At 37.5% G+C, this 24,945-nt stretch overlaps 1 pseudogene; it reads right to left on the bottom strand.

Moving 5' to 3' along the window:
• Positions 1-13,710: 13,710 nt before the first annotated feature.
• On the bottom strand, positions 13,711-18,772 carry LOC137717074 (aberrant root formation protein 4-like; annotated as a pseudogene).
• Positions 18,773-24,945: the final 6,173 nt, after the last annotated feature.

Raw genomic sequence — 24,945 nt, 5'->3', positions numbered from 1 at the left:
CTTCTGGGCAACTCCGTTTGTCAACCCATGTCCAGATCTAAAATCCAACACCACCCACTGCCTAAATCTCAACACCAAAATTCAAAACATATATGCAAAACGATAACAACAATCCCAATAGCAAAATTCTTCCTTATTCCCGAAAATTCCCAGAAAATGTCCAAAATTTTTTCCATTTCCCTAAAAAAATTCAGAAAGAATAGATAGAGAAAGGGGGAGAGAGTAGATTTGGACAAAGAGAAATGGAGAGACAAAAAGGGAGGGGAGAGTAGCACGGGGAAAATTTGCAAGAAAAATGATTTGAAGGATGTTGTGTTGCAGGAAAAAAGATGGAGAAAAGAAGTGATGGGGGACGAAACTAAAGAGGAAGAAAAGGGAAGAACTCTCCAGAGCGAGAGGTGGAGTGTCTACTTTAGAAATAAAAAAGAAAAAGCTTGATTTAGTAATAAAATATTATTAGATGTGTATTATATAATATAATATTATAGTTATTAATTATCTTGTTTTTTAGTTCGACACTGCATCAAACGCATCACTAAGTCAATCTAACTTAGTCTAGTCTAAGTCAATCTAGTTTAGTCCCTTAAGTTAGTCAAGTCCGAGATAGTCCGATACAACAAACACACCCTAAGAGAATTGTTTTATCATTCCAAAAATCTCATTCTACACTCTTCATAATAAATGTATTTTTCTTTCTAATTATAGAAAGTTTGGAGTACATGATGCGAGATTTATACGCACACAAATTAAACCCTCTTTTTATCAATTGTAGTATAGGTGCAAGTAGGGATCGTTCTGGACCGGGGATTAGGAGGGATTGTTAACCACTTGGATTTGACTCAAAAACGTAAAATAACAATATGAAACACTATACTAGACTCAAAGAATGCAAAACTAAACTTTAAAACACTAAGACAAACCAAAAGACTCAAAACAACACAAACACACTCAAATCTGCCTAAAAACCACTTTCTGGGCAGATTTGAGCACAAACACAAATTTGGACGAAATTAAGTAATAACTTGACTCAAGAAAGTAAAAACACAATATAAAACACTAAACTAACTCAAAGAATGTAAAACTAAACACTTAAAACATTAAAACAAACCAAAAGACTCAAACATCACCCAAAACACTCAAAACTGCCTTAAAATCACTTTCTGGGCAGTTTTGAGCACTTTGGTGAATTTGGACGAAATTGGGAAATAAAATTGAATCAAAACACTTTGAAGCATAAACTAATACACTTTCTAACTAAATTGGACAATAAAGTAAAAGGGGGATTTAGATTTATACGAAAATTGAAATAACAAAACAAGTTAATAAACGAAACAGATTGTAAAACGAATTTGATGGAATGGAATGAATGGATGATAGAATGGCTAAGGGGTTCATCTCCATACATGTTATACTTGCATAATAAAATGATTTCCAATTGCATTTCAATAAACCATGAAACTCAACACCCCGGGTTAACCGTGATGCACTAATTAACCTTCAAATCTTCCTAACGTTATTGAATTGGATGGGTTAGCGCATACAACAATTCAAAACATTCCCCACAAGTCCTCAACATGAATGCATAGAAGAGATACAAGCAAGAATCATTACGCTCTATGAAAATTATAAGTGTTGACGAGGCATTCGTTACTATGGATTGCATGAAACTTATGCCAAGAATTTGTTTAACGCGATTGTTTATAAGCAACCTCCACTACTTGTGAATATAAGTTCATAACGATTAGGTGAAACTTACCTATATTCTAGCGTCATATTCATGCATGAAAATTAAGCGCGCATTCTCAATAAACATACATAAATAAGTTATCAATCAAACGGTTAAACAAATTGAATCCACAACTTATGAAACGCAATTAGAAGTATTCAAATCAAAATGCAAGCATAAACATATATTCGAATCACCCCCTAACCAAGGGGGGTTTAGTTCCTCATGGTACAAAACAAAGAGAATCAAAGAAACACCTAAACATTCCAACAACTCAAACTTGAATTGTATGAACGTTTAGGCACTCTTCTCTTCCTCTTCGTTGTAGCACAAGGTCTAGGGATAGTTTGATGGTGTGAATGGTTTGGGGAGTGGTGGAGGAATGGAAGAGGAGTGGTGGAATATGGAAGGATGGTGTTTGGATTTGTAGGGGAGAGCACGGCACAAGGGAGTTTGATGGTCTACATTTCTGCAATGGATGAGTTTATGGAAGAAATGGATGGACTTTGTGAAAGGCACGGCCCCAAGGGACCAATTTCTGTTGTGAAATGAATGTGTATGAATGAGAATGAATGAATGAGTATTTATAGGTGAAATGGGGGGAACATGACAGCTAGGTTGCATGTGCTAATGCTTGTGTGTGCATGTGAAATCTGCCAAGATGCATGTGGAGTGGTTTTGTGGCTGAAATGATGAAGTGAGATGCATGTGAATGCAAAGGGAGGCCACGACAATGAGTGTGTTTTTCTGTGGTGAATGGTAATGCAATGTGTTTGCATGTGAATTAAAGCTATGTGAATGATTAGGGTGAGTGTACATGTGCTTTGACAGCTAGGATGAATTAATTAAAGGAAGTGCATGTGATTGCAAAATGTGAATGATTATGAGTGTGTGTGAGTGAATTAAAGGATGGAATGCATGTGAAATGAATGAAATGCAATCTGAAATGGGATAGCATGTGGGTGAATGTGTGGCTGCAATGATGAAGTGAATGCATGTGTTGAATGATTAAAGTGCATGTGCAATGTTTTAAAGGATGGCATGATGGCAGATTGTGAAAACATGTGAATGCATGTGTTTGATGAATGATAAGTGGTGAATGATATGATAAGTGATAAGTGGTGAATGATAAGATAAGTGATAAGTGGTGAATGATAAGTGATGAATGATAAGTGGTGAATGATATGATAAGTGGTGAATGATAAGTGATATGATATGTGATTATGATAAGTAATGGGAGCATGTGAGAGAATGAATAATGAATGCATGTGTATGGTTTTGGGAGAAAGGTGGAGATGCACGGCATAAGGGAATTGGAAAGGTTTAAATGTCCTAAAACTAAAGGGAACAAAGTTCCAACACTTTGGTCTTCAATTTCGTCCAACATTTTGGCGCCAAGCATAAGCTATCCATCCTTAGCCCAAAAGTGCTCCAAAAGTCTCCAAAATGCATCTTTTTGCTCCTTTAGCCCTTTGGACCTACAAACACACGAAAATAGCTTAAAGGACTAAAATAACTAAAGAAACATAACGTAAATGCACGAGAACAAGCCATTTAAGTCGCATGAATATGCTCCTATCAGTACAAAATGAAAATTTTAGAGTACCAATAACAATTTCCAAATCTTAAATCATTTCAAAATTGTTTCTCATTTGTTTAATCCACATGGGACAATATTATTGGATGAATTATGTGTCACGTCATCAAATAAATAGAAAATTTAACAAAATTAGAAGGTGGAGACTAATTTGATGTGCAGTGATAAAATTCAACAACCACATTCATCGATTTTCAAATTGAGGGATCCAAATGATGAGTCCGGTCAATTTTAGAGACCGATACAAACCAACTTTAATTTCATTAGTTGTAGAAAATTTATTTATCTTTTATTTTTGGTAAAATAGTTAGTCAATTTGTGGCAATAAATAATTAAAAGAGTGATCCTAAAGAGATTGTTGGGGGACTTTTAACCTGAGCTGGACTTAGGGCTTTGACGGGTACCTTTGCTTCCTGTGGTTTGTTTGAATACCAAGTTCCATGATACATTGAAAGAATTAGTGTGTCTTAGGAAGTATCTCACTTAGAAAGAATTACCCTTTCCTTTCCAAAGCGCTCATTTGCCATGTCAATTTCCACCGACGTTAATTCTAGTAACGCTTCTTTTGACCAACTACTTAAACTGTAGAGAAATGTTAAGGTAACTCTCTCAAAAGTGGGACTCTCTAGGGACTCTCTGATACCTCATGTTTTTTACACAATGGTTTATAATGTTGGCACATGAATTTACATTAAACTATGAGGTGGTAGGTAGTTCATGAAGAGTCCTACTTAGAAGGAGTTCTCTTAATATTAACGATACTTTTTAGATCATATGATGTGACAGTTGATAATTAATTTTTTTTTAATGATTTACATTAATTATCTAATTATCAATTGTGACATAATATAACCTACAAAATACAATCTAAAAAGATGCCTCTTCAGCATTTTTCAATGAAAATGATGCCACGTTTGAGAAAACGCTGCATGTAGTTTGGAGTTGCTAGTTATTTTTATTATCAATAATCTAACTTTTATTATTTTTGTCTAAAAACAACATAAATAAAGCAATAAATTTTGGTATATCAGACGGAAGGAAAATCTTGACAATATGTCAAATTGCCAAGTCAGCCATTAGATTAAAATTTGATGTTTTGAATTTGACAACTTATTTGAAGATGCTCTAAGCTATTGCCATCTATTTTTTATGTGCACGCATACGTTAAGGTTTAAACAAAACTCGTGATTAGTAATTTATTCTCTTGCAAAACTTTAAACAAATTAATTATGAGTTTTTTTTTTTAATTTTTTTAAATCTTTTTAACAAGGTTATTAAGATGAAATATAAGTACAAATGAGTTGTCAAACATGACGTTTTAAATAAACAAAACTAATAAAAAAAGGCTTGAAAACTTTGAGTTTTAACCAAAATGACAAAATAAAGGGTAAAGTGAATAGTAATAGGATTGACTTTTTAGTGTAAAAATGTGGTTTTTGGTTAAAGTGAATAGTACCGGGAGCTTTTCATTAAAGTTCCCTTTTAAATAAGGTTAGACGGAGTTTCATTTCACACTATCGTAGAATAATATAAACTGGAAATTTCGCATAACAATGAGCGATTTCATTACGTAATCATCCTGAATAACGTCTGATCATGTAATTTCAAGTCATAAGGCAAAACTTTGACTCCTTCTACGTATATGTTAGGCCTGGCAAGACATGATCCGTTAACCTGACACGATACGACACGAATTAACAATTTTTCGAGTCGACACGATACGACACGAATTAACAATTTTTCGAGTCGACACGATAACGAATTGGATCATTATCGGGTAACTTGAGAAGCACCTGTTAAAATAACGGATCGATCTAGGTATACACGTGGGTAACCCATTACATGATAAGAAAAATATTAATTTTATAATTTTATACCACTAAAAAGAAATATTATAATTAACAACAGTAGGATTTAATCCCAAACTGAGCTCAAAATTAAAAAGCATATATATATATATTTTAAATTAAATTTAGAAAATTGATGACCGTTGGACTGGTTGAAATTTAATCCCGACTGTCCAATGTTTTTCTCAGCCCTAATGTGATAACCTGTCCCTAATTTTACGATTTTATACATTTTAAAAGTGTGAGTTGACCAAAATGCCCTTAAAAGAGAGATTGTTGACTTTCTTTGACCGTCTTTTCGTGATGTGTATGAGCTATTATTGAACCGTATTCTCGAAGCACTTGACGGTATTATTGAGCGTGATGGGTGTTTTGGTAAATTCACGTTACAGGAGATATTTTTCTGTATTTTCATTGGTGACTTTGAGCTATGTGCCACGTGGGGCCCACACCCCACTCTTTCCCTCTCTCTCGTGTTTCCTAATCCCCATAAATCCCATTTTTTTTTCCAACTCTCCACTCATTTGCTACAACCTCATCTCTGCTTCCCTACTTTCACTCTCTCTCATCCCTCAATTTCCTTTCCTCTATTTCTCTGCAAGTGTAGAGAAATCAAACCATAACACCCTTGCTGTTCCGGCGAGCACCACCAGCTCGAACCTAGGCTAGTCACGAACCACCGTCGACTGCCATGATTTCCTCTCCCTTATCCTTCACATTTCTTTCCCTCTCTTTCCCGTTCTCCTATTCTCTGTAGTTATGCAGACACTACCATGACGGAGCATCGCCACATTCCGTCGAAACCAGACCACTAGCCTCGAAGAGAGATCACCATTACTGTCATCTAGTCAGTTCAGTACACCCTGGTTCGAGATGTGGCTGCACAGTGGCTCTGGCCAATGTTCATCGTCTCCTTCGGCGAAGCTTCATTTTTCCGACAAAGGTAAACCTCGAAAACTCCCAAGTTCTTCGTAGATCATGTTTTGTAGTACGATTAGGGTAAATTGAAGGATTTTGGTGATGCTTGGATGTAGAAAACACCCCTGCAAATTAACCCAACTTTCTGGTGAAAGATCCGGTGGCTTTGAGCCGTTTTTCGACCAATTCCAACCACGGCAGGACCCCATGTTGGTATATTTCTCTTCCTATCCTTTCGAGCTTATATAAGGAAAAAGAAAAAGCCCAGATCTGCGACCTGGATTTGAATTTCGACGTCTCGAGTCCATTTTTGACATTCATTTAGGAAAATTCTAAAGTTTTAACATAGTTGAGCACTGGGGCGTCTCAGTTGACTTTTTAGGGTTGACGTTGACTTTTTACAAAATTTGCCGGGGATCCTCCTTAGCGTAATTCGATGCTCTGATTCTGAATTTGCACTCCGTTTTTCCAAATTTAGTTGTTTAAGCTTAGTTTTACTAATGGGTCCCAATATTATGCTTAGGTGCGATTACTATTAGAAACTCTAGTTATTCTGGTTCGAACGGCTGTGAACTCGCAAGTATTTGTGAGTGGGTCTTTGCTTTTAAATATTATATATTTATTTATTTTCCATTTATATATTTGAAAAATAATTTCTTACGTACGCTTAGATTAGTCTAATATTTATAAAAATTAGCGAAATGACGAAATTTATGAAATTATCCTAAATCCTACGAGATGCACAAGTATGCGTACTTTTGTGGGATTTTAATTATGACCATGAATAATATTTATTGAATAGTATTATGTTTATGTAAATTATTGACTTACCGCATGTGAAATCCCATCCTCGGATTTCACTATTTAAAATTATGTATGCCGTATTTCGGATTCGTATTCGTAGTTTCAACACTTATATATATATATATATATATTTGTGGCGTATATTTTTTTTCGACACGTAAAAGGACAAAATTGCCCCTATTGTATTAAACGGGATTCTTTGCGGACGTATTTGATCCTTTCATGATTTTTGAGATTTCTTTACATATTTGGATAGTACTTATCGATACGAACGTGTGGGTGCAAACATAATATAATTTGGAGTTATAACGAAGAAGTTGTAAACGAGAAAAAAAAAGGGTGAAATGGTCATTTGACAATTATCTGGAAGGCTCCAAATTTTCTGGAGCAAGGATTTGTGAAGCCACGTGTGTAGTTGTGATGGAAAGGAAATGAGAGAAAAGGAGGGGTGCGGACCAATGAGAGGAGAAAATAAGGAGGGGAAATGAGAGAGGGGAGGAGCATGGGATCGGATCCCTTTGGATACCCTTGACCAGACTTGGTTCCCACCATATTTTTTGACGCATTTTCAGGTGGTTTTTCTAGCGAATTGCAGCAACCCACCACCTGGAAACAACTCACCATCATCCAGTCTTCCATGTTCACCTAAAAATCGAAGAGATGGGCCTCAATTTCATGACGAATTGCATCAGTGTGTGCGGTGGTTCCACGACGACGATTCGTTAGTTCTGAAAGCAACACCATCGATTACCACCATGGTTCGACTCCCAGTGAGGCACAGAACAAAGCCCAACAAGTTTGGGGGTGGCAAAACTTCGAATTCAACGAATCGAGGTTCACCCATTTTCGGGGTTTCCAAAGGTTCGAGGGATTTTCCAGCCATTTCCCGGCCGAACTGGACTTCGGGCCAAGTATGAAAATTTCTCCCCTTGACTTTCTCTAAATTTTTATGAAATTTGGTAATTTTTGAAAATAGTTGAATTTTCCAGCGAGTTGGGGCGGCTGGTCGTCTCGTGAAGCGGTGCGTGGGCTGAGACTCCATCTGCCCTTTCTAGGCTAAATTTTAATGCCTCGATTCCGTATTTGACATGTTTTTAGTGAAAGTCTGATGTTTTAGTATAGTTTCGTAGTTGATCACCTATTCCGCCGCCATTTGGTTTTTATATGAATTGACGATCTGACTGTTGGATTGGCACCAAACTTTAATATGATATAGTATATAATATTTGATTACATTAGGAACTGACAAATTGGGAATATGATGTATGGATCTTCCTAAATTGGATTTCTAAGTTTGTAAAATCAAATGTTGACTGTCACTTGAATTTGCAATTGGCAGAGATCTAGCCGTTGGATCGTAAAGAATTTTTAGTATGTTGTTCTAGAAGCATAGTGTGGACTTTGGGAAGTTACGGATAAGAAATCCAATAGGCAAATCTTCCGGGTTAGGTTACTAGGGTTGTGGACCCTACCCTCGATCTTGATCGACGATTGACTTTTTAGTCAACTAGCCGAGTTCTTCTAGCATGTCGCTTGGCTTGGAATGTTGTTGAGATTCCATGGAGCCTATTGGGCTCAACATGATGATGTGTCATCCTCGATTGGCATGCATCTCGATTTACGTACTGATGGCATCACATTGTGATATGCTTGTTTATTTTATGTGATTTGAGTTGTGTATTGAACTTGTTGTGGAGTGTGGTTGATTTGTATGTTTGGCTTGATGTGATGAAATGTGAGGGCTAAGAGTGGACCATGAACCCATTTTCATAGGGTTTGTTGCTTCGAGACTTGTTTCACATATCGTATCATTATTTCATTTCTCGTTTCGTCGAGCTGTTCTAATTATGTACCTTGTGCTTTGTTCGATTTCTTGTTTCGTTGATCTTTTGTATTTTGAGTACTTGTTTCATGTCTTCTTCTTCGAGCGTTCCTATATTTCTTGGACTTTTGCTAGGTTCCGTTGAATGATCCAGAACTGGGCTTCCGCTAGGGTTCCGTTGAGTGGTCTGATTCCCTTATATATCTGGATTCCGTTAAGAGGTCTGAAATCCCTTGTGATCCATGATTCTGTTGAGTGGTTCGGAATCATATCCAGCTTGGATTTCATTGAGTGGTTCGATATGCATCGTACTCCGCAATTCCGTTGAGTGGTCCAGAATCGTATCCATTTGGTTTCTGCTAAGTGGTCTGGAATCCTTTTTGGTGTCTTGGTTCCGTTGAGTGGTCTAGAACCCAATGTTGATGGATTTCGTTTCGTTGAGTGGTCCGAAATCGCATCATTTAACTCATTGGTTCCTTGGAATGATTCATTTGAGACAGCTTCAGAGATGTAGGCTTCGGCCGAACTGTGTCACTCTAGCCCTGCGTGTTGGTGTATGGTATGTGTTATTGATTGATGTGATTGTGGAATGTGTTGTAAATATTCCTAGTTTAAGTATGATTGTGTAAATCCTAGATTAGATTTGATTCTAGTTATCCTTTCCTATTGTATCTTGTATTCCTTGGGGATGAAGGAATATCTTCTCTCCCTTTACTACTATAAATAAAGGCACAATGTAGGAGGGATAACAACACACACATTCCCCTACAATTCTACAGATGCATCTCTTTCTCTTCTCCTTGCCTCCAGCCCACTCTCTCCTTGTCAGATAAAATAGACCACAACAGAATGATGTTTGTTGTGATTGTTATCATTATGATGAGACTCGTTGACCAATAGGGCTAGAGATTTATTGTAACGCCCCGCCCCGAAATATTTATTTTCGGGAAAAAGTATTGGTGATAGAGCCCAAACTAAGCTATTGTTTAATTAACTACTGTTAAACACAATTCCTTACTTAATTACCTTAATCCCTCACGAAAATTGTGAAAACATTTATTTACCAAAGCATAAGGCTAAAACTCATTTATTCACCAAATTCCCTTTCTTATTTCAATTTCTCAATAAAAGATTTATTACTTAAGGTTGCTTCTAAACTTTGTCAGACTGCCTATGTACCCTGGAGTGGGATCAAGCCTTTCGTAGTTCACAATTTAATTTCAACATAATTCACTAAGAAATCAATTAATCCAAGATATTCCGCATTCGTGTTAATAATCAAAACACGTCAATTAGATACCAAAAACATAATTGGAATAAAAAAATGATCATAAAAACACAATGTTGGCTTCCTGTCTGTGCGTCGCTGCATGCGCCGCCAGGAGTGGCGGTCGGCAGTCCTGACTTGTTGGAAAATTTTACTATTTTTGAAAATTCTCAAATTTAACAAAAATGTGGAGCTCAGTAAAAGGAACAACTTTCATACCTGGGCCAAAGTCCAATTCGGCCAAAAAACACCTGAAATTAGCCTTGGACTGCCGGAAACCCTAGAAATAGGTATTCTAGATTTAACCTCAAAACACAACCATTGCTTGGCCTTTGTTCCTGACATTGATGGGAGACTATTGGTGGTGGTAATGATAACAGTTAGCTTCGGGTTTTGGTGAATCGAAGCCAAAACCGCCGCACCCACCGTACGTTCCTCTTAAAATCAACCTATTTTCTACAGTTTTTCGGGTGTAAATGGGAGAGAGAACAACTGGGTTCAAAGTAATGATCATGTTGACACCGGTCCCGTCGTCAACGGTGGCCGGAATTCGAAGATCCGACCAGGTTGGGTCGGCATGTTGATGAAGGATTCGGTTTTCTTCCTTCTTTCTTCCCTCATTTCTCTCCTTTCTTTTCTCCCTGCTTGGCTTAACCCTTTTCCTTTCCCTCATTTCTCTCATTTCTCTCCTTTCTTTTCTCCCTGCTTGGCTTAACCCTTTTCCTTTCCCTCCTTTCTCTCATTTCTCTCCTTCCCTCTTCATCACAGCCACATTCGTGGCATCCCAGATTTTATCTGGAGCCTTTCAGAAATGATAAATTGACCTTTTTGTCCTAGACTTCAATCGTTAATAACTCATTTGTTATAACTCCATTTCACAAACGGTTTGCGCTTACACACTCGTGAAATCATCCTCTATCGAAATATGTCAAGAAACCCGATAAAATATATGAGCATAAAATACGTCCTCGTATAATTACATTAATCCAAATAGGTCATTTTCGTCATCTTCCTCTTATCGTTAAAATTTAAGATGTAAATTATATAAATTTCCGGAAACAAAACTTTAAAAGTTCTCAATTCAATTTTCCATACCCGTAAATCGATTTATTTTTTATTTTTCTACACATTCATATATTTAAATTTTCAGGGTATTACATTTATGTTGCGCTTCGTCGAATGTTCCTTGTGATGTTGCATGCCTATTGTGTGGTGTTATGTTGAGACATAATGATTTATATGATGATTGTTCGAGCGTAGTGAAGGACAAACTACGAATGGCTTGATCCCTATTTAGGGTACGTAGGCAGTCTAACGAGGAGGTTAGATGCAGCCATAAAGTATACAAAAAATGCGATTCGATTCTCGAGTTGTGCTTTGCCATATTCTGGAGGTGGGGTAAGTTATAGATACGGGTATTTAGTGATGTCACATGTTGATCTTGGAAGAATGTCGGGATCGGAGTGTGACAACGTGGTATGATTTTATTTACATTATCTGCTCATCATTGTTGTACTGGTGTTAGTACTCACCCGGGCCAGGGCCAGTCTTTCACGTGTATGTTCACATCGCACTGTACGCTCACGTCAGATCCATTGTAGGTGCCAATCCTGTCCTAGATTGCTTTAGGCAATTAGGATTCGTATGTGATGCACGTAGCGCTAGTCATCACGTGATTGTAGTATTAGAGCGTAAATCATTATTACACCCAATTTTGTTCATGTCAGAATACCTATGCATGAACCCTTGTGTCAGCATGTGTCGATGAGCGCTCGATGTGATATATTTATTTCTGCGAGATATTGTGATTACTAGAAGTTATATGCTTATTTACAAATTTGTGATGTATTGAAGTCTTGAGATATTGCCGAGCTACGGTAAGTATTTTTCATACCATACATAGTATGTATATTTTGGAAACTAGCGAGGGGTTACTATGTTTTTAAAAAGGTTTTTACAAAACTTTATTTTTAGGCCCACTCACCCTTGTTTTTCTCCCCTTCAGATTTTAGTAACTGAGCTTTCTTATCGACGAGGATTCTTGGCAAATCGTGGTATTGGAGATTACATTCGATGGTATAATTCTCATCCTACTTTACTTATGTTCTGACATCATGTGTGAAATGAGTTCATTCCCGTTCACAAGTGCACTCTTATATTAGGCACTTTTAGGTTCAAATTTATTCACATTTTCCACATCACTACACTTTATGGTTTCGTCACCCTCCTGGTGTCGGCCATCATAGCTCGATTCGGAGTCTAGGTGGATATTCCGGGTCGGGGTGTGTCACCTAAATCAGACTCTATCTCATTCTTGAAGGCTCGAATCAAAGTAGCCACACACTCTCTCTCTCTCTCTCTCGAACTGAACTCTTGAATCTCAGTCTCAAACCTGAACTATGATCGACCACGAGTCTATGACCACCCTATCTAGTCTCCCTCCACCACACCACTATCACCAGATACGACCTAGTAACTAACCACCTGTTGACCGACGTCTTTTGTCTCTGATTCTCTCTCTTGCTCGAGCCCTAAACGAGGTAATTGTAGATTCTTTTGAATTACTATCAAAATATAGAGATTTGCTTCGAATTAATTTTCGAACTAAGATTGGCTGCGTTTCTTCAATTTGGGGGTTTTCCTTTCTAGGGTTTGTAAAAATTGGGGTTTTTCATTTCGAATTAGTTTTCGAAGTAATATTTATGTGCCAATGTGGTATGTACAAATTTAGGAAATTTTTTTTTTTTTCTTAACGGGTCATAAAATGAGCTGACCTGTTAAGAACCTATTAAGATAATGGGTGTGACACGACCTGACCCATTAAGATAACAAGTGTTATACGAACACGAGAAACACGATGTGTTTACCAAACCTAACATATGTTAAACTATGATTACAAGGCATTCAGCCAATGTTCTCATGAACACAGGAATGAATTGTCAATATAGGGTTTTGGTCCTTTTTACTCGAATTTTGATTTAATTTAATTGTTTAGTGAATTTGATTAATTTGATCTTTAAGTTTTAGTCCGTTAGCAATCTGGCATTTGAGCCTATTTTGCATAATTTGACATTATTCGACTATGATGTGTGATTTTTTGACGGATAATGCTAGGAAGATTAAAATTTTAAATCAAATTTGCAAACTAAATGATGTGCCACTAATAAAAAAATAAACACGTTAATCGACATTTAATTACTAATCCAATCATCAACAATCACACCGTTTATTTTACAAAATTGATATCCTAGCATTACTCGTTTTTGACTGGCGCGTGAGCATAATCTTCCAAATTAGACGAAAAATGGTCAACTGAATCCACCAATCAGCCAAAATTGAGATAGTGCGGAGAAAAGGGACAAATAAAGATATTCTTATGATTTCAAGAGCTCAGCCAGCTTCATGCCCCTCTGACAAGGATTTTGATCGCATACAGAGAGATCCGGTTTTGAAAGAAAATACAATAAAACCATTAAAATTTGAATTTACATACTTAAATAGATTGCATGTTCTTTATATCAAAAATCGGAATACAATATAAAGACGCTTGCTCGTGCCACTTCAAAAGATTCTTAGCGATCTCCATCCGTATATCTCCTTGTGCCTATCTCTTTCAGCATGTTAGTACAAAAATATAACAAGACACATTCTCTCGTCCTTGGATTTGGACTAGTGTAAATGGTATTAGTGGATAGATTCATGGATGGCGACAACGACTGTTACGTAGGCTCACTGTTTGAGCTGATCTTCAACGAGTTCAAGTGGAAGCTCGTAATCATTCCTGGTCTTATAGGGTTTCTGTAAATTGCTTCTGGACAGCACTCCAGTGTGGTTGGTTTTACCTGTGCCAATTTTTAATAAGGAAAACTAATAAAAAAGATTTGAAAACTTTGAGTTTTAACGATAAATACAAAATAAAAAGTAAAGTGAATAGTATTAGAATTAATTTTTTAGTGTAAAAATGTGAATTTTCGTTAAAGTGAACAGTACCGTTAGCTTTTCGTTAAAACTCTATTTTTAATAAGGATAAAGATAAAGAGTACAAATCAGAATCGAAATCTATTACTTTCATTTCTAATAGAAAAAATTATGTTTGCTTTAATTAATTCAACGATGATATATGTTTACCTGTCGAAATCTGTACAGATTGAGCGCGGACAGCAGATTATTTTTTTCAAATCTTGTAAGATTAAGTTTCCATACAGTGATTTAAAGTTTTTACTTTTCATCTCAACACAGTAACATAAATTCAAGGACAAAGAAAAATGAATATTACAAAAAATATGAAAATTAGACTACTTAGTCCAGAATTTCTGACATGTCAATTTAACCTCAAATATATTTGACAGAGACAAAAACTTCGACATTCAAGGCTGACAAGTACACATATGTTCAGTTCATTCGACCGGGGATTAATTAAAAACTGCTCTGCAATGAAATACCATTGCTAGTAATGACGAACCATACGATGAAAGAAGGGAGGAAAAAAAATATAATTGGGTTGCACAAGACAAATCCAAGTTAATTTTTTTTTAAAGATTATTTTCGTAATTGTAGGACAGTTAAATATTGTAATATCTTACATTTAGGTGTCTTTGAGATCTTAGGTTTGAAACTTGACAACATATAAAGACTACTCGACACATTGGTAAATCAACATAAATACTACAGTATCACAAGCAACTTGCGAAAATAAATTAACAAAGCAAGTTGGAGAAATACCTTATCAGTATCCTCGGGGAAGGATGGAGGTCCCCCCTCCGGGGGCTTCAGAATCAACTCCACCAATTCAAGGACACTGGCAATCCAAAACAATGTAGGTAGTTTGGCTTGCAGTACTCATCATTTCCTACCTTTTGGCAACTTTCCTTGTGCAATTCTCCTTAAACAATCCACATTCGGTAATACTGAGTCAAGTATAATTCGACAACAATGGGAATGCATATCACGTAAACTGGCTCTAAAGGTTTTACCATAGAGGAAGAATTACTATTTATGATCAAAGACTTCCAACATGTCGAACCTCTGAGAAGCGGGAATATCAGCAAGAATCTGGTTTTGATTGGTAAACATAAATGAGTAGTAATATTCAGAGAGTACTGTAAATAATTTACTTAGAACCAAAATGAAGAAGAGTACATGATAAGCAAGGTCTTACTTACTACAAAACGACCATACATTGAGTTGTTGGCTGCTTACAAAAAATGCGTCAGCTATTTGGCATGTAGATTAATGGACAAATGCAATGCTAAGACAGATCCTCACCCTTTTGAAAGCTTCAAAGGCATTCTTCCTCAGCGTTGTATCTGATGCATACATGATGGCCATTTGAACAGCCTAAAATGCACAATGCCCATATGACAAGTGAAAGAACAGATTAGATTCTCTTCCACTCTGATAAATAAGAAGTTCCTAACCTGCAGAGCAGCGAAAAGGCTAGTCATAAAAGATGAGAAGTCTTTACGTTCATCATAGTGGGAAATATTTCCATCTGTAATGCAAATCAAGAAATTGATGGTATATCTTTTAAGTTCCCATGGAAGAGAGGCAGGAGCTAGTATGTGCTTTAGCATGCCGACAGCTTGCCACCTTTCAGTCTGGTTATTCTTAGGTTCATGCTTGACGGAAGTCAAATCCCCCTCAGCGGCCCGAACAACATCATCAGAAGCATGGCCCCATATCACTTAAATAAAGCAACAGAAAAAACAAAAGCAATTGACAAAGTGTCAAGCTATACTTTTTTTTGATATAATAAGAAAAGAAAGCGATCTACATTCAGAAACATAAACCTAAAAGAGGTGCACCGCATTTGACATCGGATAAGCAGCTCATATAAATCATCTTCATCCTCTATGTGTACAAAAAACAAGAAACGAAACATCAAGGGCCTAACAATTGGATACCAAATACAGTGAATTATTATAGAATACAAGGGAAGGAACAGTGATTGAAAGGATTTACCTCCAACTACTGCCCTAGTTCTTTTGTCAACATCAGACCCAGTTATCACACCAAGATATGACAAACCACAAAACGCGAAAAAACTGGAGAGTTGCAACACAAACAACTGAGAACTTGTAACATTGTGATTCATGCTGACAATAGCCTGCACATAAATAGCGTGTTTAGTAAAAACAAACGCAAAACAGAAAGATAGCAAATCAAATAGGAGAGATGTGATATGTAATAGAGTTTAGATTGGAATTTCTGTGTTATATAGCACGGATAAGAAACAGAGAGTCAAACTGAAACATTGATTAAATGATGCCAACCATAATCTGTAAAACATAAAGACCATCAGGATCAAAAAGAAAATATGATAAGAGTCTTGTAATATCGCTAAACTAGTAAAAGCCATCTTATCAATTTATCACATACCAACTTTACACAAACGGAACGTATGGAATGAGCAATCGCCAAAGCTCTTTCAAACAAATCCTTAAATTCTGGATCTTCATCTTCCAACTCCAAAGACTGGGCCTTCAAGACTTTAACGATAATGGGAACTGCTACTTTCACTTGCTCGAAGTGACGCCTCTGAAGGGAAAGAAACACTGAAATTAACAATTAACAAGAGAAACAAAAACATAAAATTAACAAAATAGTGCTAGGAACAACTCAATTGTCATAATTCAATTACAAATACGCAGCAGACAGAGTAAAAGATTTGATTAGTGAAGCTCATTTAAATTTAGGGTAAAGTTCAAAAAACTACCTCAACTATTGGTGTCACGACGCTTTCATACTTAATCTTTTAAAATTGACAATGTCATACCTCATCTTACAAATTTGTGCCAATGTCAGACTTTCGTCAGTTTTTCTGTCACTTTTTCTGTTAAATGCTGACGTGGCTAGAAACGAGACCCATTTTTCTTAAAAAAATAATTAAATATTAAAAAATTAAAAAAAAACAATAAACAATAAACCAAAAAAAAACCAATCAACCCGTGTCCCCCCTCCCTAAAAACCCAAATCCCCTTCTCTGAGTTCTCCCTCACCTAACCCTCTTTCCTCTTTCTCTCTTTCTCTCTCTCTCTCTCTCTCTCTCTCTTGCCTTTCTCTCTCCTCTTTCCCTGCAACCTGCATCCCTAAAATCCCAAAGCCCATAAACCATTCCCACCTGAGTTATCACTGCTGGTGAGCTCTTAATCCTTTGAGCCGACGATAGCCGATTAACCCCAGACCCTTCCCCGCCATTCCAGCTGGCGTCAGAGCTCTCATTCTGGCACCACAGGTGCTTCTGGTTCCCCCACTTCAAATACCACGACAAGTTGAAATTGTGCAGAGGCTTTGCCATTTCAGAACCCATCGCCATGGACTTCACCTCTATTCTCTCTTCCTCATCCGACCTGCCTATATACACCATTTATCAGAAACTCATACCAAAGAGAGCCACTCTCAGATCACAACTCTCTCTCTCTCTCTCTCTCTCTCTCTATTTCTCGTGCCTCTGATTTTCTCGAAAAATCTCAGAAATTTCTGGGAAAAACGGAGAGTTTTTCTATTGGGATTGTTGTTGTCGTTGTTATTGTTTTGTTTTTCTCTCGCAAATCGCCGGAGGGGCAAACTCCGGGGGCGAGGAGGAGAAAAGAATGTTGTTGTGGAGGTTGTGGCTAGAGTTAGGGTTTGGGGGCAATTGGGGGTCATGGCTGTCATCGCTGGAGTCAACAACAGAGGTATGGTTGTCGTTGGTGGGATTGGCGAGGAAGGTTGGGGGGGACGGGTGGGAAAGATTTCTGGGTTTTGAGATTTTAGGGATGCAGGTTGCAGGGAGAGAAGAGAGACAGGCGAGAGAGAGAGCGTTGGGTGGGAGAGAACTCAGATAAGGGGATCTGGGTTTTTGGGGAGGGGGGACATGGGTTGATGGATTTTTTTTGTTTTTTTTTTAAATTTTTTAATATTTAATTAATTTTTTAAAATATTTAATTAATTTTTAATAAAAAATAGGTCTCGTCTCTGGCCACGTCAGCATTTAACAGAAAAAGTAACAGAAAAATTGACGGAAGTCTGACATTGGCACAAATTCGTAAAATGAGGTATGACATTGTTAATTTTAAAAGATAAGGTATGAAAGTGTCATGACACCAATAGTTGAGGTAGCTTTTTGTAGTTTATCCTTCAATTTATTAGTGAAGCTCATTTAAATTTACCTTTCGAAAGCCCGGTTAGAAGAGGCGTAATATAACCAGAATCCCTGATGGTCTCGCTTGGGGGAACCAATGCCTAACCCAATTACAACAAAAATCATCGTAGAACTAAAAACCCAATAAACCCATCAATACAACAAGTATAAGTACATATAAAAATCATTAAAAGGGCCACATATTGACCTTACAAAGAATCGAAAACATGTCTCGTGGACTACACATCGATATGAAGCAATCAATGGTGCTCTCAGCAACCTCCAGGCATCCATCCGAGATGCCTTTGAACTTCCAAACTGCCATTGGCAATTCAAAGGAGAGTGCTTCAATGATTGCCTGGGCAAACAATCAAACAATTGGTGAACATCAAACTGTACAAACAAGTAAAGAATCAAAAGGAGACGAATTTAACGAAACGGGACCTGGTCCAGTGAACGGGAAGAGACGAATTGGTGGACTTTCGTGAGAGCTCAAGAGGCGTTGGCTTTTGCGTCTTCGTTGTCTGGGTCTGACAGAGTGGCGTCTAGGGTCGAATTGAGGAAGCTGATGAGCTGTGAGACGGAGCTTTGGGGAAGATCAGCTGATTGGGATAACGAGTTTAGGATCTCTTGCAGAAGGGGCAAGGACTGGTCCAGACTGTCCACCATGGCCTCTCTACAACTTTTGGAGCTAGGAGAAGAAGAAGAAGAAGAAGAAGATGAGTTGGTGTGTGCTGTAATTTCAATTCTATTTTGTTAAGCCTTGTTTGGCACATCGTATACGACCACTGATAGTATTAATAGTACGAAACGGAAGTTTGGTGGGCTTCATATTAAACAAGCACCGAATTATTTAAACTGGGCCTACTCATTTTATACACCTCCCACCCGCTTATTTATCCCAACCGAAACCCTTGTATAATAGTCGGGTAGAATGTCTGTCGCAGCCTCGGTTACTCCGTCCCTCTCTCTCTCTCTCACTTCGTCCCTCTCCTTCTCTCGCATCACTCTCCTGGCTCGACATCCATGCAAACAACACCACTATCCCTTCAACCCCATCACTTCGCCACTCCTTCCTTCCCCAATAACACCGACCCCCGAACCCCCACATCTCCTCCGCCGCTCCCAGCAACCCAACTCTTTCTTTCTGCAGAATTCTTAGAACTCGAGCTGCAAAATGCTGACTTTTCGAATTGGGTTTCTCAAGGAACTGCAGAGAATTATTGGGTTGGAGTTCAATTATTGGGTTTCTGTAGAAGCTGCAAAACTCTGATTTGTCCAAACTGTGATATTTTTCCGTGTACTGAAAATATTCAATCTGGGATTTTTATTTTGGTTGGTGAATCGATGAGTTGTTTGTATGCAGGGTGGGATTTGATGAGTGGGGGAAGACGGTGAAGACTGGGTAGAGAGATCTCGGTTTTTTTTCCTTCCTCTTTAATTTTTAATTTTTAAATTTTGTCTGTGTAATGATGTTTTTTTTTTCTTTCTGTTATTTATTTATATTTTATATTTTAACAACAATTATTTCATGAAATTATTTTTAAAAAATTATAGTCCGACGTATTATTCGATGTACAAATTAATCCGATACAATACCAAACGTCCGACTAATTTAGTCAGTACTATCTAACGACTATTTATCATATCCGACTGAAATAGTTAGTACAGTCTGAGCTGCCAAACGAGATGGGTTTTTGTTTCCAAATGGCCCAATAAGATGCAAATATGAATCTCCTGCTTCCACATTAAAAACAAGGTTCTAAAACACGTTAGGCGCTAGTTGGGTGGTAGATTGAAGTCTAGCGCCTAGGCGGATTTAAGTAAATTCATTACATTTCGTGTAAATAAGTGTCTATTTATACTTAAATTAATATATATGTATATATGTATATATATATATATATATATATATATATATATATATATAATTTTATCATAAACTACAAAATAGAGTGACATATATATTATGAAGTATTGGAACATAATGAAAACATAGGGAATAAACATATAATGTGTGCTCATTTAAGTATTCAACAAGTCTCTTACAATTTATCAAAGAAAAACAAAATGCAAAATGAAAGTTATTTATTTTCTGCCTAAGTGAGTCGAAACCTAGGCGGGTCTAGGTAGGCTAGATGAGTGCTTAGGCGGTCTAGGCGGGTGCCTCAGCAGTTCTAGGCGCCATTTCTTAATTTTCAAATGTCTATGCATTAATCAAGGCGGTGACCAGCCGCCTAGCGCTACCTAAAACAGTGCTTAAAAATCAATGCTGCTTGAAACAAACTAAATGGGTATTTTTTTGAGCAAAAAATAAATGGGTATTTTTTTGAGCAAAAAATAAATGGGTATTTTTTTTAGTACGTCAATATTTTTACACTAAGGGGAGAGAGAGTTCGGCAAAGCCACTCAATGGATAGCCTAATTTGGTATCGAATTCGTCATCCACGATATTCGAACCTGAGACCTTTCATTTCCAAGTGAAGAAGGATGCCACTAGACCATAATAATGAGTGGTTGAGTATTTTTTTGAGCAAAAAAATAAATGGGTATTATACCTACGGGTTTATATCTGTTACTTTAGTGGGTGTGATGGTATTTATCTTGATTTGTAAGAGAAATTTTCAGTTTGATTTATTTTATTTGTTCAGTTATTTTATTTTATATATATATATATATATATATATATTAAATTTTGGTGTATCTAACTAAAAATATGTCACTTAATATTACGGTCTAGTGGTATTCCTCTTTATTTGTAAATGAGTGTTCTTAGGTTCGATTCTTGCCAAATTTAAACCATATTATTGCTAACTCATTGTAAGGTGTAGCCCACTCCTCGTCCCCTTAGTGCAAATAATATCCTTTGTTTAAAACCAAAAATAAAAAATTTCATAACACAATCTGTGTTTTAGTTAGAACTATTAAGAATATGGATAACCTTACAACCAAACACCTTGTGTAAGATCCCACATCGCCCAGGAGAGTGATCTTTATATGTATATTCCCATCCCTACCTAGCACGAGGCCTTTTGGGAGCTCACTGGCTTCGGGTTCCATTAGAACTTTGAGGTTAAGCGAGTAGCGCGCGAGAGCAATCCTATGATGGGTGACCCACTGGGAAGTTCTTGTATGAGTTCCCAGAAACAAAACCGTGAGGGCGTGGTCGAGTCTCAAAACGGATAATATCATGCTACGATGGTGGAGCGGGTCCGGGATGTGGTGGACCCTGGGTCGGGATATGACAATTTGGTATCAGAGCCTAACCCTGGTCGTGGTGTGCTGACGAGGACGTCGGGCTCCTAAGGGGGTGGATTGTAAGATCCCACATTGCCTAGGGAAGTGATCCTTATATGTATATTCCCATCCCTACCTAGCACGAGGCCTTTTGGGAGCTCACTGGCTTTGGGTTCTATCGAAACTCCGAAGTTAAGCGAGTAGCGTGCGAGAGCAATCCCATGATAGGTGATCCACTGGGAAGTTCTCATGTGAGTTCCTAGAAACAAAACCGTGAGGACGTAGTCAGGGCCCAAAGCAGACAATATCGTGCTACGGTGGTGGAGCGGGCTCGAGATGTGGTGGACCCTGGGCCAGGAGATGACACCTTGCCTTTCTCCTTCTCTACCGAAAGTCTTAAAACACGATTTGTATCATAGTTTATCTTGATCTACAGTCCGGATAACCCTTTAGACTACAACCAAACACTTTTCTTTCCTCCCTCCGTTTTAACTAACCTAAAATCTTAGAACACGATATGTGCCTTCTTCACAATAACATCTCGACTCTCATGCTTTTGATCATCTACTCTCACTCCCACACAGAAATCCCTTGCCCCTTCTAATCTCCTGCCAAAATGGAGCCGGATGTCAGCGTTGAAACTAGCTCCATGAACTTAGACATTCCAAACTTTCCCTAGAACATAACAACATCAAAGTAAAAGAAGAACATCTGCTATTAGCGTTTAAAGTCGGTTGTAGAAACACACACAGTGAAGGAATATGTAGGTTATATATATATGAATAATATAAAAGAGCATATGTAGGTTTATATGAATTATATAAAGAGAACGGTTTTGTGCAGGGCAGTTGTGTGTTGAATTGGAGGTCATTTTCCCGTTGCCACTGCATCTGTATTTAAAAAGACGAGTATGTGGTTCTATATGTGTTTCTCGTGAAACATCCGTAGCTGGCCATAATTTGAATATCCTGAAGATAAGCACTTCATAAAAACTCTTAATAACCATCTCATTTAGCCGTTTAACAGTGACCCATCCTCATTGGCTATTGGCTATTAGATTTGATGGAATCAGACCAATTTGCATGCACATGAAACTCTTTCTATAGCATCCTGAGGAACCATGCAATGTTAGGGCCCATGTTTGCTTCCAAGTGCATGCATTGCCAAAATTGAAACACTTTAGCCCTTGCCCCTAAAGAATATGCTAATTATTAGCATAAATTTATGTGCTAATAATCATCCTAACTCGGAATATGCCGCACCATTATCTTTTTGTGATTATCAGATATCACCATTAACCAAAAGATAACATTTATGCACGGTTAATCGACTCCAAGCATACGTCTAAATGCCGAGAATCCCAAATCAAATTGAACTGCATGCTCGCTTCCAAGTTGGAGATAAAATTTGTATCCTATTTATCCCGTATAAGAAAATTTGAAGATAATTCATATTAAAAGATAATTATATTGATAAAAACCATAGTATTATCCTTTAACAATAACGAAATTATCTTCACTTTTCCATCCAACGATTGGGAGCTATGTTCACTCAACATCCAATGATGTAATTTTGGGTCTAAACACAGCCTCCCAGTTTCCTTGAGCTTCGGCCTATAAGCTGAATGGTTAAGGAAATTTTACGCTTGCATTAGAATTTTTCAACTGCTAAACAACTCCACCGAATACATATTGATTCGGTAAAAAACATACTTGGTCTCTCCATGAACCAAAATCTATGGTGCAGTATCCCAAATCCTTGGTCGAAGCCTTCAAACCAAAAGGAATATTTGATGCTGTTGACGAAACTTGGACAAATCATGTCTTTTACCTAATACCCCCACCAAGCTAGCATGGGTGAAACAGTGTCGAGGTTGTCTAACATGATATGGCGTCGATCAAAATGATTCGTCGAATTAAAGAAATCATCAAATGAACTCTTCGGATCAAGGGGCAAAACAATAGACCAACGTTCGAATACCCCTAAATGACTGCAAAAACATATTGCCGAAAAAACAACATTAAAACCATCACCGAATAACAATTACTTGGTGGAAAGTTACTATGGGTTATTGTTTATCCAACAAATCTCGCAGCTTCTGGACTTTTAATGCTCTTTGACTTGGTCTAATATTCTTGGGCAAATTTCAATGGTGGCATGCTTCACGGCCATACATAATTGTTGTTGATAGTGCGCCGAATGGCCACCAAAATTGGGTCATTTTTTATGCCTCCAACCTTATTGTGAGGTCACAACCGAGTGCCTTCTATCTCACAAGCATTATTTTATTTCAGCACCATTGTGCTGAAAAACTAAGCTGTAACAGCCGAGAACCAACAAAACAAACTGCTTGAAATGCCTCCACAACCAATCAAAGAGCTGTCATTAATAATATCTCTCTTGGCAATAATCAAATCCCAACCAAGCTAACATCATGATCCATTCGGCCAATAGAGGAGTAAGTGGTAGGTAAACAAATTATTTGAAGTGACCAGTTCTGGCAGCTCGGCCTGCCACCAATATCGAGATTAATTGGGTCGAAGTCGACGAGCTGGCCGAGATTCCAATTTGCATCTATGCTGAAATTGGGTCAAGGTCGACGAGCTGGCATATGTGATTGCATAAGGCTGGCATGCTCATCCTTCTGAACCGGCCGAATGGGTTAATATCCTCGGCCTCTTTTAGCATCTTCCTGATTTTCTCGGCTTCGGCCTAGACAGCTGAGAGTTGCCTCATTTTTTTTTGTATGAGGTCAGGTTTTGATGTCCCTGTTGTCCCCCTTATTTTCTCATGCATCGGCCTGAAAGGCCGAATGGTTAAGAAAATAATTTATTCATTATATATATATATATATATATATTTTAGCAAATGAAAATAAAAGTGGCCGAACCATAAAGTGGAGGAGGCCAACGATGTTTTATTCCGAGCTGAGATCTTTTTACATCAAAATTCTCAAATTGATTTTTCTCTAGGCCAAGAAAAGAATTTTCTCCAAATATTTTTGACTTAGCGGAATATTTTTCATTTTCGGCTGCAGAATGTGTTGGACAATTATTATGCCCCCCAGGCATAATAATTTTGCCAATTTTGGCTTTTAACTTGAATAACTGAGCCAAACGGGATTGCTCCATATCTGTTTTATCACCAATAATCATATCGATTGGTGTGGTTTGTTCAACTGAAACCATGAATTGGTCTTGTTCGTCATTGGAACACTTTTTTGACAAATTATTTTCTGAGTCAATTTTTGGCTCAGAAACTTGAACATTTTCCTCTAGGCCTACCATACTTTCAGCCTCGACCGAAAAAATAGGTGGCCTAGGTTTTTTTTCTTGGCCGACCATATTTTCAGTCTCGACCGAAAAAATAGGTGGCCTTTGTTCCTCAGCCAAAGTAACAATTTTCTTAGGCCGATGTCTGATTACTGCTGGAGCGAAAAATTGCCCCCCGGTCTTTTCAACCAACCATTCCTAAAATGGAATCGATTTGTAGTCGAAAACGTAAGGAAAATATTTTCCATCTAGCCAGGTATTAAATCGAGCTCTGTCTTCATTTACCCATTGCTCTTGTAGGGTAACATGAGCTTTTATTCTCAACATGTAAGC

The sequence above is a fragment of the Pyrus communis genome, chromosome 15 (assembly GCF_963583255.1).
Source record: "Pyrus communis chromosome 15, drPyrComm1.1, whole genome shotgun sequence".
Taxonomy (NCBI): domain Eukaryota; kingdom Viridiplantae; phylum Streptophyta; class Magnoliopsida; order Rosales; family Rosaceae; genus Pyrus; species Pyrus communis.
The sequence above is the reverse complement of the archived record's forward strand: the minus strand, read 5'-3'. Positions and strand labels throughout refer to the sequence as shown.